This window comes from Hylobates moloch, unplaced genomic scaffold (genome assembly GCF_009828535.3).
Source record: "Hylobates moloch isolate HMO894 unplaced genomic scaffold, HMol_V3 SCAFFOLD_14, whole genome shotgun sequence".
NCBI classification, from domain to species: domain Eukaryota; kingdom Metazoa; phylum Chordata; class Mammalia; order Primates; family Hylobatidae; genus Hylobates; species Hylobates moloch.
In genome coordinates, this window is record NW_026652289.1 from 59,101,696 (window position 1) to 59,113,121 (window position 11,426).

At 45.7% G+C, this 11,426-nt stretch overlaps 1 long non-coding RNA gene across 1 annotated transcript; it reads right to left on the reverse strand.

The window, feature by feature from the left end:
* Positions 1-2,247: 2,247 nt before the first annotated feature.
* LOC116482489 (uncharacterized) lies at positions 2,248-9,647 on the reverse strand. Its single transcript, XR_004251879.2, has 4 exons — positions 9,378-9,647; positions 8,876-9,090; positions 7,149-7,482; positions 2,248-2,944 (listed from the first exon to the last, which is right to left on the reverse strand). It is a non-coding gene; the product is annotated as an uncharacterized LOC116482489 (long non-coding RNA).
* Between the last annotated feature and the right edge of the window lie 1,779 nt (positions 9,648-11,426).

Genomic DNA, 11,426 nt, shown 5'->3' on the forward strand with positions numbered 1-11,426 from the left:
ACAAGAAAGGATTTGAGAAAGCAGAATTTCCCAGCTCTGGATCCTTTCTTTCCCCCATCTCCTTTAAAGCATATCAAGAAAGAATGGCAGTGAATGTTGGTCGAGTGCTTTAGTCTACAGAAAATGAGCACATTCATGACTTTGTGTGAAGTCACTGATAGCCCCTGGGGGTAGTTATTCTTACTATTTCTGTTTTACAGATGCAGAGGCACAAACTGAGACTCAGAGGGGTTCAGTAACGTATCTAAGGTCACACAGCTAGTTTAAAGAAGAAAAAAAGGAATGGCCAGGTGTGGTGGCTCACACCTGTAATCCCAGCACTTTGGGACGCTGGGGCAGGCAGATCACCTGAGGTCAGGAGTTCAAGACCAGCCTGGCCAACATGGTGAAACCCTGTGCCTGCTAAAAATACAAAATAGCTGGGCATGGTGGTGTATGCCTGTAATCCCAGCTACTTGGGAGGCTGAGGCAGGAGAATCACTTGAACCCGGGAGACAGAGATTGCAGTGAGCCAAGATTCTGCCACTGCACTCCAGCCTGGGCCACACAGCAAGACTCCATCTAAAAAAAAAAAAAAAAAAAAAAAAAAAAAAGGATTGGGATTAAAATTCAGGTATTCAGACCACACGCCCTTCCTAATTTAGCAGATGATGTCTCTCCCACCCACTCCGGCTAATGGCTGCAACTGCAATCCTTATCGCCCACAGTAAGAAGAGACTTAGGGTGCAGCTCTTCCCCACATCCCTGGGATAGGGAGCCAGAGGGTCACAGAGCATCACTACCAAACAGGTTGTCTTGGACCTCAGGGAACTGTCAGAGGGAAGAATTATGACTTTAAAGCTTGCCCACATGTGGACCCCTCACTGGCCTGGGTGTCTTTGGAGCAGCAGAGCTGGTTCTAATTGGCAAGGCCAGCCTAGGTGGTGCCCTGTCCTCTCGCAGTGACAAAGCAGGGCTTTCCTGGGGCCAATGCCTGTGGCAACTCCTCCTGACACACCTTTCCCAGTTTGCCAGGGTGTAGCCTAGGATCAGAAGCTAGTTCCACCCTCCTCTGCACCTTGGTTTCTCTTTCTATAAAATGTGGAATAATCTCCACTTTTCTGTCCCTACTATCCAGTAGGAGTCGGGGAGGACAAGAGGGCATGAGCTGGTGTTTCTCACGGGACTTTGACGCCTTAATAGAGGTGATATTTGGATGAAAATATAAGAGCAAGCATGGACTCCGGTGCTTCCTAAGAAAACGACTCTAGAGGAGAAACTAACTCTCAGGCACATTCTGGGGAATTAAATTTTCTAGATTTCTAGAAGCCCCTTTGATATCAGCTCTTATGGCTACAAACCCTTCTACCATTCCAGAGAGAGGTTCTCTGAGACCACACCTGGAAATGACTTTGCCAATCTGCAGGAACAATCTGCCTGGGGGCTAGGGCTGGACGAGGGTGATTGCAGGGGGCAATGTGAGGTGGACCTGGAGCCCCCATAGCTCAGGAGTGGCATTTGCAGATCCGTCCCCAAGAGTTGTTTGGTTTAGCTCCTTTGGTTCTTTCTCAAAAGAGTCAAGTTTGGTAAAAATCCTGGAATTCATTTAACATGATCACAGGAAAGTGCATTAGAATAAAATGTATATGAACAGCTGCTATTACTCCTTTGGGTACATATTCCTGCTTACCATGATCCAGTACCTCTGTCACTTTAATAGAAAGCTCTCAGAGACTTGGTTTCCCAATCTGTAAAATGTAAGAGTTGCATTTCATTGTTGGGAGGTGAGGTCCCTTCTAGGCTAATACTTGCTTGGAGTAATACAACAAACAACAGATCCTTCAGGACATAGGGGCTTGCATCCGTTGAAGTACAGAAATAAGATATTTTTAAAAGACTAAAGGGAAAAGAGACTCTCCAGGTTTAGTGTGGGTAGGTGGTGGGGCCTGGCTGAACCTACTTCATGTCTGTTTCCCTTGCTCTTGACTTTCCCTTGGCAGTCTCTAACTTGTTGCCCTCTGTCACCACTACTCACAAGGACATTGGCCACCGTATTACCCTAGTCCCCTTTCTGTAATTGTTGACTTCTGTACTGATTGTTCCCCAGTAATTGCAAGCTTTCTGAAGAGAATACATCTTCAGCTGTATTAGGCAGAGTTCTACAGAGAAACAGAACCAATAAGCAATATGAGATTAGATATAAATATATAGATGCATACATATATATGTATATATGCATACATGTGTGTATACAGACAGAGAGAAACAGACAGAGACAGAGAGATTTATTTTAAGGAATTGTGTGGCTGGCAAGTCCGAAATCCACAGGGCAGGCTGGCAGGCTGAAAAGTTAAGTGAGGGTTAATGCCATAGACTGGAGTCCTGAGTTCGAATTCCACAGGGCAGCAGGCTGGAAACTCAGATAGGGTTTCTATGTTGTAGTCTCAAGGAGAATTCCATCTTCTTTAGGAAACCTCAATCTTTGCTCTTAATGCCTTCAACTGATCGGACAAGGCCCACCTGTAGTATGGTGGGTAACCTGCTTTACTGATTTAAGCGTCAATTTCATCTAAAAAAATACCTTTACCACCATGACCAGACTAGTGTTTGACCAAACAATGAGTCGGCATACTCCACGCAAGGTGACATGCAAAATGAACCATCACAGCACTTCTTGTGTCTTCATGTGCCCACCTGGTATATGGGGGTACGACTGTCTGGCCCAAAGGGGTGGTCAATCCTGAGTGGATAAATAATAGGAATTTAGTCCTATGATGTGTCTTGATTTTTCTTTTCTTACCTTCCTGTTTTTATTAACCCGGGTCTTCTGTGCCCAAAGACTCAGCGTCATTCAGGACCATATCATGTTCATACCTCGGCTGCGTCCAAGGAGTGCTGACGAAAAAGTGGGGCCTTGGAGGGGTAGGGGCCAAGGGAGAGTTTCCCCTCTGCCCTTTGAAGTTCACTGAAAATGAATTTACAATAGGCAGATTAATAAGAGGAAAAGGCATACAAATTTATTTAATGTGCATAAGCACACAGGAATTGCAAGAACATGATGACCTAAACCCAATGAGGTCCGGATGCTCATACGCCCTTCTTCATCAGGGAAGAGGAGATGGAGGAGACAGTGGCTGTTTTGAGGGGTAGAAAATAATTTTTTTTTTTTTTTTGAGATGGAATCTCACTCTTTCGCCAGGCTGGAGTGCAGTGGCATGATCTCGGCTCACTGCAACCTCCACCTCCCAGGTTCAAGCAATTCTCCTGCTTCAGCCTTCCAAATAGCTGGGACTACAGGCATGTGCCATTACACCCAGCTAATTTTTGTATTTTTAGTAGAGACAGGGTTTCACCATGTTGGCCAGGATGGTCTTGATCTCCTGACCTCATGATCCTCCCGCTTCGGCCTCCCAGTGCTGGGATTACAGGCGTAAGCCACCGCTCCTGGCCCAGCAAATGATTTTTTTTTTTTTCTTGAGATGGAGTCTCGCTGTCGCCCAGGCTGGAGTGCAGTGGCGCGATCTTGGCTCACTGCAGGCTCTGCCCCCCGGGTTCACGCCATTCTCCTGCCTCAGCCTCCCGAGTAGCTGGGACTATAGGCACCCACCACCTCATCCGGCTAATTTTTTGTATTTCTAGTAGAGACGGGGTTTCACTGTGTTAGCCAGGATGGTCTTGATCTCCTGACCTGGTGATCCGCCCGCCTCGGCCTCCCAAAGTGCTGGGATTACAGGTGTGAGCCACCGCGCCCGGCCCCAGCAAATGATTTTTAAGAGGAATGAATGGGCCCAATGCTCCAGACAATGGTTAGTAAAATAATTATCTTTGGAAATGGAATGGGACCTAAAAACAGACAATTTGGGTCAATGCTCCGAAGTATGGGTTGTGGATGTGGTGTTTAATTTTCAATCTCTTCCTCTGTGATATGGGTTTTAATCCTCTAGATAATGAAATTTTAGGGAGGGGATGGAAGGCAATTGTGTTCCTCTTTGGCCATCTGGTTTCTAGGTGGATGAGGGAACTTCAGAGAACAGCCTTGTCCTGTGTTTTGGGAGAGACAAGGGATTGAGAAACAGGAAGGTAGGAGGGGTAGGGAAGGTCAAGAGACCTTGAGGCTTCTTCTTTAGTCCAGCATGTCAAAGCACCATATTGGGGAGTTACATTTTCTGAGCCCCAACAGAGGTTGACAGGCCTGGGCTTAAGTCCCAGCTCCCCCGTTCATTAGCAAGGAGTTGAATCCCTCAGAACGTGAGTTCTGTCTGTGCAGTGAAGGCATGGGGCACCCACATGGCGAGTGTAGTGAGGCTGAGTGAGATAAGGCCCAGCACAGTGCCTGCCGTGAAGGAGGCACCCCATCATTTTCATAATGATGATTTTATTGCTCTTTTACACGCAATTAAAACTCACTAATTCAGACCTATCAGAGAGGGCAGTCAATGGCTGGAAAGTCCACATTAAAAAATAATTTAAAAATAATGTAGTTTTATTGCTTTAAAATATATTACTCGGTCCAGGCTAATAAAGTGTTGCATAGTGAGCCCTTGGGGGACTTGCGTTAATGAACAAATAAGAACAATTTGAGGTTAGTCCATCCATTATTAGCATGGAACAGGGTGTCTCGGAAAGTATTTGCAAATGCCTCAAAACAAGGTATTATCTTCCATAGATTAAGTGTTTCCCCTGCAATCATCATGATGCATTTTCTTCATTCACCAGTTTCTCTCTACCCGGAAAGTGCTCCAGGCAAGTTCAGCACAGGACTGACCAGATTTTAACAGATTATCACTTAGGCGTGATTGAGCATAAGACATTTCATTGAGTTAGGTCAAGGCCCTTATTTTATGTTCTTTCATTTCAGAGAAACCTGTTTCAGGGTGCACATCTTGGCCTGCACCTCCCAGAGCTGGAACTGTTTCCATCAAACAGCAAAGAGGCTGTGCTTAGGAGCTTGGGCTGTTAATGCAGACAGAACTGGGTTCAAATCCCAGTCATCCCTAAGATAACTTCCCTCACAGGGTTGCTATAGGATTAAATTAGGTATACAGCTCAAGTGCCTGAGAGACACGAAAGTCATGAATGGCAGTGAAAGAGCAAAAGCTCTCCTGCAGCACAGGGACCACCATATCTAGAGGTGAGTCAGAAAGGCACATACACGGACCTAGTGAACCTCTGAGGCATAAGGAATGCTGAAATTATTATTCCTGGTGCTGGGCCAGTCCTTGGGTGATGATGAAATTTGCCTCCAGATAGGCTATGATTCCAAGGCAGAAGCCTAGGAATTACTGTCATTACTTTTATTAAAAACAAAAATGACAGTTTATATTTTATAAGAGCTATCCAGCTTCTCTCAAAAACTCCACTGAGACAGTGTATATTTAAGGAAGGTTGTACGAGGGCCACGGTATTTGTTCCTCTGGGAATTCCAAACGTGGACTGGGTTCACTCATCAGAGAACCACATCTCCAGAATTAGCTCAGCACCTGCAGAAAGGCCTTTTCTGAGTGAAGGTCTGAGTTAAGCCCCTGATTCTACTCTGTGTCAGGGCAGAGAACCACCAGCGAAGGGGAAGTTCCTGGGAGACCCTGAGAACCTGCCATCAGTCACCGTTTATTAAGCACTTAACTCTGGATGGGGACTGGCGCTCTGTGATTGCCTGACTTTATCCTCACTACGTTCAGCCCATAATGTCAATGTCAGACCATTGGCCCTCCCACCCCGCTTCGTCAGAGGAGGGAGCTGTGTCCCAGAAGGCAGGGGGGACTTGCTGAAAGTCACAGAGCTGGTATAAATAAACACAGCATGCCGGTCTTCATTTTTTTTTTTTTTTTGAGACAGGATCTTGCTCTGTTGCCCAGGCTGGAGTGCAGTGGCGTGATCTCAGCTCACTGCAGCCTCCACCTCCCGGGTTCAAATTATTCTGCTGCCTCAGCCTCCCAAGTAGCTGGGACTACAGGTGTGTGCCACCATGCCCGGCTGAATTCTGTATTTTTAGTAGAGTTGGGGTTTCCCTACATTGGCCAGGCTGGTATCGAACTCCTGGCCTCAAGTCATCCACCTGCCTCGGACTCCCAAAGTGCTGGGATTAAAAATGTGAGCCACTGTGCCCAGCCAAGCATGCCATTCTTTAGAAGATGTTCTCTCCTGGCACATCTCAGTTTCTACAAAGGCCCCCAGCCCTTCCTGGAGACCCCTGGGGCGAAGTTCTCTCACCCTTCTTCACATGCCCATAACAACTCACCTGCCTCTCTCTTAGAGCCCTCCTCCCACCCTTTCTTGAATTCTGGCCATGCTCATGTGTGCCATAGCTCCCCCAGGAAGACAGCCTTTGAGTCTGGTCTGACATTGTCTGTCCTTAAAGAAGGCACTTAACACATATTTGTCAATTGAATTAATAAGAATTTCCCACAGGGCCTTGGAAGAAACTTTGTGCCTGTTTGCCTCTGCTGGATGACGCACTCTGAACACAGCTACCTAAAAGTGGAAAGAAGGAGGCCGGGCGGGGTGGCTCACGCCCGTAATCCCAACACCTTGGGAGACTGAGTCAGGTGGATCACTTGAGCTCCGGAGTTCGAGACCAGCCCAGGCAACATGGCGAAATTCTGTCTCTACAAAAAAAATTTAAAACTTAGCCAGGCATCGTGGCACATGCCTGTAGTCCCAGCTACTCAGGAGTCTGAGGTGGGAGGATTGCTTGAGCCTAGGAGGTGGAGGTTGCAGTGAGCTGAGATCACATCACTGCACTCCAGCCTGAGCAACAGAGCAAGATCCAATCTCAAAAAAAAAAAAAAATAGCTGAAAGGAAGGACTGTTTTGAGCTGAGGCAACCCCAAGGACTGGTGACATTCCCTGGGTCTCCCCTGCCAGCCTCATGTCATAACCCAAGAGAGGCTGGGACACGTCTGTGAAACAGGATGCTGAACAGCTGAACACAGTTGACTTGAGCCAGCCTAAGTGGGTTTCTGCTCCTTGCAACAAGAGGCCTGAATAGAAGCCCCTTCTTCAAGGGAGTGGGCATCAGCTCAGAAAGAGGATCCCATGGGAACTGACTTTGCTGGTGACCAAGGCCCTACCACCAGGGCGCCCTGCCCATGTATCCCAAGCAGCGGGGGCAGAAGCAGCGGTGTAACTGCTGTGCTTGACAGCCAGCGCAGGTCTTTTTTTTAACTCACCAATCTTCCATGCAACAAAATTGTTTTCTGTGAAAAGCAGGAAATGAATAACAATAGTATAGGTGCATTGGCTATGTCTGGTGGCATTTCTTCAGAATTTTCATTAATGACACCTGATTTTGGAGGCATTGTATATTTTTAAATACATCTAGATGTTGTTTCAGTTGCTTCCTCTTTGGTTCTTTTTGCTTTTCGTTGTTGAGCTTCACTGAAATTTGTGTCATTTCACATTGGTACAGGTACTCCACTTCAAATTTCCCAAGAAATTCAGAAGAATTGTGAACAAGCTGTTGGTTTCACAATACTGCAAGACGCTGCAAGTTATTCCAAGTTCCTACAGGACAACAAGGCACAATTATTTACTTAATTATGTTTAAATATACCTAACAGTTTGAACTTTGATCCTTTGGTGACATTCTAATATAATAATTTATGTAAATAATTATTCGGAGACCAATGAGAGGATTTTAATAAGTGCAAAATGTTAGCAAATGGTAAAACATTGATAAATCTATGGTCTGGATTTTGTTCTGCCATTTTAAAATAATTAAAAAGTAAGTTTCAATTTTAAAAACATTATTGAAATTCAGCAAAATATTTCAAGCATGAACTAAAATATACACTTACTAAACACAAATATTATACCTCACATTTCACACTGTTTCATTGTTTTAAATTTTAAACAGAAATAAGTCCACTGGCCACCTAGAATGATCAAGTCAGGCAACTCAAGTTACTTTGTTTCATCTTCACAATCACTGTGCTATCATTGTTCATTTTGAATCTACTTTTTAAATGCAAGAATATTTGATACCAGATACCAGACACAAATTATACCTGAAAAGGATGTCATTTTAGGTTTTGTGTTCCACCTAAAGGATACAATTCTGTACTCTGACAACGTTATTCTAGAAATAAATGCCTATGAGTGAGTCTGTTTCAGGAGCCAACTCTATAACTAGGAGTTCCCCCAAAGTAACTTCCATGTGCAATAAAGTGTTTATTAAAGGATAAGTATTAAAATTGTCCTAAGCAGAAAATCAAACACCGCATGTTCTCACTCATAGGTGGGAATTGAACAATGAGAACACTTGGACACAGGGTGGGGAACATCACATACCAGGTGGGCCTGTCGTGGGCTGGGGGAGGTCTGAGGGATAGCATTAGGAAATATACCTAATGTAAATGACGAGTTAATGGGTGCAGCACACCAACATGGCACATGAATACGTATGTAACAAACCTGCACATTGTGCACATGTACCCTAGAACTTAAAGTATAATAAATAAATAAATAAATAAATATTTTTTAAAATCTAAAAAAAAAATTAAATTAAATTGGATAAATAAAATTGTCCTAAGGCCAGGAACGGTAGCTTACACCTGTAATCCCAGGACTTCCGGAGGCAGTGAATTGCTTGAGCCCAGGAGTTTGAGACCAGCCTGGGCAACATGGTGAAACCCTGCCTCTATAAAAAAATACAAAAATTAGCCAAGTATGGCGGCACGCACCTGTAGTCCCAGCTACTCGGTAGACTGAGGTAAGAGGATTGCTTAAGCCTGGGAGGTCAAGGCTGCCGTGAGCCATGATGGTGCCACTGCACTCCAGCTTGGGTGACAGAGTGAGACTCTGTCTCAAAAAAACAAAAACAAAAACTGTCCTAACGTGAAGCTTATATACTTATCATCATCATCAATATCATCAGCATTATGAAACTCCACAGTACCTCAGCAAGTGTTTACACATTGGCCCAAGGACAGATTTTTCCTGGAGGAGGATTTTACCGCTGCCACCATCTTGAAATTCTTCATCGTTTTGGAACACATGGCCATAGATTTTCATTTCTGCACTCAGCTCTGCTCTGACCCCGGGGCCATAGGGGTTCTTGGAGAGACAGGGCAGATGGAAGAAGCGGAAGGCATTCGCACACTGTAGAGTGCCCTGCAATCATAGAGGGTGATTACTCCTGTCCCTACCTCCCTGGCCCAGCTTCCCACCAGCCAGAACCCTGGCAAAACAGGGAGACCTTTGGCAGTCTCTTAGCCCTCTTCCTTACTAATCCCTGTTCCCTCCTCTCTCCCTATGCCAAATACAACTAGAGGCCACCTCACAGCCAGGCGCCCCTCCCAAAGACACCAACTTCCTTTACCCTGCACCAACCAACCCTCACCCCATTCTCAAAAGGGTCTCTGGCCAGAGGTCTGATCGAGCCCCTTGAGGGTACTCACTTTAAGCCACCCCCATTGCCTGAGCTGTTTTCCTTTTTTTCAAATGAAGCTTGTTCTTTTCTGGGTCTCTCCAAGGTGGAGTGTGGGAGGGCAGTGTTTTCTGTAGCCTCTGGCTCGTGCCGCGCTCTCAGATTCTTCAGTTCTCCTCACCCACACGAGCCCAATGAGGTAGGCCTTTTTATTCCATCTTGCAGATGAAGAAATGATTACTCAGGGTTGATAAAGCACCACCCAAGATCTCATGGGAGGAAGGAACAGAGATGAGAATAAAATGCAAAGCTGTGTAAGTCCAACAAATATGTCACATCCATGTCACCTCTGGGGTCTGATCCAACCTCTCAACAACCACCATCACCCCTCAACAGGCAGGTGACAGTGGCAAGACGGCCCAGCCCAGCACCAGGCTCCCCCATTGCAGTGCCATTGCTATGCAGAGGACACAAACCCCAGACCTTGACTCCTCCTCACAGACCCCGAACAGCCAGAATCTTCTGGCTTCACTGATACTTCCAGCTGCCTGAGCTTTGGCCCGGACAGTAGCCACAGCAACCACAGGTAGGTCTCTGCAGCTGCAGCTGAATGAGCCAGCAAATATTTATCAAGCACTGTGCTAGGAACGTAGGAGATGGAGTGACTTTACTCAGTGGTCCAGTTTTAAAACACTTTTAGTAATAAATACCCTAAAAAAAAGAAGGCGGGAGAACATATTTTAAAACCCTATTGCTTTCTTTCCCATCCTGAAAGCCGTGAGGTAGACAAAATAGTATTGCTTTACAAGCACAGACTTTGGAGCCAGAGACTTTTGGGTTTGAATTCTGGCACTGCTGCCACTAGCTACGTGACATTGTGCAAGCCACACTCCTCTCAAAGACTTAGTTTCCCCTTTACAACACGAGAATGCTTACCCTTGCCCACCTCAGAGGGTTCTTTAAAAATGAAATGAGCTAATGTATAACAAAGAGCTTTGTTGACTGTGCAAATGTTAGGTTGTTCTTTCAATAAACATTTATTAAGCATTTACTCTGAGCCAAACCCTGAGTTAGGCATTAGAGCTTCTGAAATGTAAACGACCCGGGTTCATTGGGATTCACCCTTTTTATTTTTTTTCGATGAAATTCACACAACATAAAATTAACCATTTTAAAGTGAACGATTCTTTGGCATTTAGTCCATTCATGATGTTGCACAACCAACACCTCTCACAAGTTCTAAAACATTTTTTTCCTCATCCCAAAAGAAAAGCCCGTACCCACTGAACATCAGCCTCTTTTGAAGGTACCTTTTCTCTCGCTCTGCTGTGTCCTTCTCGGGAGTTGAGTTCACGGGCTTGATAATATCCTAATGTCCCTCTCATCGCCTATGACTCCAAGCCAATTCCCACATCCAACCTCAAGCTTCACAAGTCGAAACCCAGGTTTCTCTGCCAGCGCTGGGGGAAACAGAGCCCCTAGCCTGCCATTTTTAATTACATCGGGGCTGGATGAGCAGGTAATCGCTGTGCATTTCAGTAAATTACCTCTCATAAAGGGGCCATCATGTTTGCTCATGTGCCCTTCTTTCCTGGAACCAGCTCCCTGCTTGCCAACATTGTATCTTCCCAGCAGCCCGTGCGCCTGGTGATCGTCCTTTTAGTCAAGCTGGGGGACAGTCAGGTGCAGGGGGAGGAGGCAGAGTTTGGGCAAATATTGGACTTGGCCACACTTGCTGTTCGTATCAGGAACCCAATTGGTGTTATTGATTGACAGATTCGGGGACCAACTGTTTAGAAAGCTGAGCCCCCTCGGATTGGGCTAGGTGTTTCAACAAACAGCCCTAATGCTGGGCAAACAGGGCTGTTGGAAGAAGTGCCCAGCGTGTTAGCAGAGCAAACCAAGCACTGAACAAACAGCTTAAAAGAATGTGGCCACCTCCACGTAACCTCAACCGAGGTATTGATCCCACCGGAGGAAAGAGAGGGGCCGAGTGGGGAACAGAGAGATACAAACCCCGGCAGAATGTAAATGTTATCTTTAAGCTGCGGCTGTCAGGGCCCTAATGGGCATCTGTTTG